Source organism: Peromyscus eremicus, unplaced genomic scaffold (genome assembly GCF_949786415.1).
Source record: "Peromyscus eremicus unplaced genomic scaffold, PerEre_H2_v1 PerEre#2#unplaced_32, whole genome shotgun sequence".
Classification (NCBI taxonomy): Eukaryota; Metazoa; Chordata; class Mammalia; order Rodentia; family Cricetidae; genus Peromyscus; species Peromyscus eremicus.
In genome coordinates, this window is record NW_026734292.1 from 3,556 (window position 1) to 7,110 (window position 3,555).

A 3,555-nucleotide genomic window follows, 5' to 3' on the forward strand; every position below is an offset into this window, starting at 1 on the left:
ACTCTTCTTACCAGAAAACAACTCTTGCTCGTGGAATAGAAACAGCATGTGAATCCACTCCATTTCTGACTGGGAAACAAACACTAGCTCGCCTTACAAGAAACACACTCTGCTTTTGAGAAAAGAGCACTCTTCTACTCTACTGTGTTTCCTATCGGGGTAGAACAGTGAGCTTGCTCAGAACAAACGATCTGTGCTTCCTACACACACGGGCCATATCTACTTCAACTCTGCTTTGGAAACTGACAAGAACAGTAGGTTCTCTTCAGTCCAATAAACTGTAATTGCTGGGAACAGACGTGAGTGCTGTTTGCACTGTGTGGCAAATGGATCGCAATAGTGAATCTTTTTACCAGAAAACAACTCTTGCTCATACTACCAGAAACTGTATGTGATTCAACTCTATTTTTGACCTGGAAACAAACACTAGCTCGGCTTACAAGAAACACACTTTGCTTTTGAGAAAAGAGCACTCTTCTACTCTACTGTGTTTCCTATAGGGCCAGAACAGTGAGCTTGCTCAGAACAAAAGAACTGTGCTTCCTACACACAGGGGCCACATCTACTTCAACTCTAGTTAGGAAACAGACAAGAACAGTAGCATCTCTTCAGTCCAATACACTGTACTTGCTGGGAACAGAGGCAAGAGCTATTTGCACTGTGTGGCAAATGGATCGCAATAGTGATTCTTCTTACCAGAAAACAACTCTTGCTCGTAGGACCAGAAACAGCATGTGATTCAACTCCATTTCTGACAGGGAAACAAACACTAGCTCGCCTTACGAGAAACACACTCTGCTTTTGAGAAAAGAGCACTCTTCTACTCTACTGTTTTTTCTATAAGGGCCAGAACAGTAAGCTTGCTCTGAACAAAAGAACTGTGCTTCCTACACACACGGGCTATATCTCCTTCAACTCTGCTTAGGAAACTGACAAGAACAGGAGCTTCTCTTCAGTCCAATACACTGTACTTGCTGGGAAGAGACACGAGTGCTGTTTGCACTGTGTGGCAAATGGTTCGCAATAGTGAGTCTTTTTAGGGGAAAACAACTCTTGCTCATACGACCAGAAACTGTATGTGATTCAACTCTATTTCTGACCTGAAAACAAACACGAGCTCACTTTACAAGAAACACACTCTGCTTTTGAGAAAATAGCACTCTACTACTCTACTGTTTTTCCTATAGGGCCAGAACAGTGAGCTTGCTCAGAACAACAGAACTGTGCTTCCTACACACACGGGCCACATCTACTTCAACTCTAGTTAGGAAATGGACAAGAAGGTAGCATCTCTTCAGTCCAATACACTGTACTTGCTGGGAAGAGACACGAGTGCTGTTTGCACTGTGTATGGCAATGGGAGCACAGTAGTGACTCTTCTTACCAGAAAACAACTCTTGCTCGTAAGACCAGAAACTGCATGAGATTCAACTCCATTTCTGACTGGGAAACAAACACTAGCTCGCCTTACAAGAAACACACTCTGCTTTTGAGAAAAGAGCACTCATCTACTCTATTGTGTTTTCTATAGGGCCAGAACAGTGAGCTTGCTCAGTACAAAAACACTGTGCTTCCTACACACACGGGCCATATCTAGTTCAACTCTGCTTAGGAAACTGACAAGAACAGTAGGTTCTCTTCAGTCCAATACACTGTAAATGCTGGGAACAGACGTGAGTGCTATTTGCACTGTGTGGCAAATGGATCGCAATAGTGAGTCTTTTTACCGGAAAACAACTCTTGCTTGTACGACCAGAAACTGTATGTGATTCAACTCTATTTCTGACCTGGAAACAAACACTAGCTCGCCTTACAAGAAACACACTCTGCTTTTGAGAAAAGAGCACTCTACTACTCTACTGTGTTTCCTATAGGGCCAGAACAGTGAGCTTGCTCAGAACAAAAGAACTGTGCTTCCTACACACATGGGCCACATCTACTTCAACACTAGGTAGGAAACGGACAAGAAGGTAGCATCTCTTCAGTCCAATACACTGTACTTGCTGGGAACAGACGCCATTGCTATTTGCACTGTGTATGGCAATGGGAGCACAACAGTGACTCTTATTACCAGAAAACAACTCTTGCTTGTAGGAATAGAAACACCAAGTGATTCCACTCCATTTCTGACTGGGCAACAAACACTAGCTCGCCTTACAAGAAACACACTCTGCTTTTGAGAAATGAGCACTCTTCTACTCTACTGTGTTTCCTATAGGGCCAGAACAGTGAGCTTGCTCAGAACAAAAGAACTGTGCTTCCTACACACACGGGCCATATCTATTTCCACTCTGCTGAGGAAACTGAAAAGAACAGGAGCTTCTCTTCAGTCTAATACACTGTACTTGCTGGGAACAGACGCGAGTGCTATTTGCACTGTGTGGCAAATGGATCACAATAGTGATTCTTCTTACCAGAAAACAACTCTTGCTCGTAGGACCAGAAACAGCATGTGATTCAACTCCATTTCTGACTGGGAAACAAACACTAGCTCCCCTTACGAGAAACAAACTCTACTTTTGAGAAAAGAGCACTCTTCTACTCTACTGTGTTTCCTATAGTGCCAGAACAGTGAGCTTGCTCTGAACAAAATAACTGTGCTTCCTACACACACGGGCCATATCTACCTCAAATCTGCTTAGGAAACTGACAAGAACAGGAGCTTCTCTTCAGTCCAATACACTGTACTTGCTGGGAACAGACACGAGTGCTATTTGTACTGTGTATGGCAATGGGAGCACAATAGTGACTCTTCTTACCAGAAAACAACTCTTGCTCATAGGAATAGAAACAGCATGTGATTCCACTCCATTTCTGACTGGGAAACAAACACTAGCTCGCCTTACAAGAAACACACTCTGCTTTTGAGAAAAGAGCACTCTTCTACTCTACTCTGTTTCCTATATGGCCAGAACAGTGAGCTTGCTCAGAATAAAAGAACTGTGTTTCCTAAACACACGGGCCATATCTACTACAACTCTGCTTAGGAAACTGACAAGAACAGTAGCTTCTCTTCCGTCCAATACACTGTACTTGCTGCGAACAGACGCGAGTGTTATTTGTACTGTGTATGGCAATGGAGGCGCAATAGTGACTCTTCTTACCAGAGAACAACTCTTGCTCGTAGGACCAGACACTGCAAGAGATTCAACTCCTTTTCTGACTGGGAAACAAACACTAGCTCACCTCACAGGAAACACACTCTGCTTTTGAGAAAAGAGCACTCTTCTACTCTACTGTTTTTTCTATAGGGCCAGAACAGTAAGCTTGCTCTGAAAAAAAGAACTGTGCTTCCTACACACAAGGGCCATATCTCCTTCAACTCTGCTTAGGAAGCTGACAAGAACAGGAGCTTCTCTTCAGTCCAATACACTGTACTTGCTGGGAAGAGACACGAGTGCTGTTTGCACTGTGTATGGCAATGGGAGCACAGTAGTGACTCTTCGTACCAGAAAACAACTCTTGCTCGTAAGACCAGAAACTGCATGAGATTCCACTCCATTTCTGACTGGGAAACAAACACTAGCTCACCTTACAAGAAACACACTCTGCTTT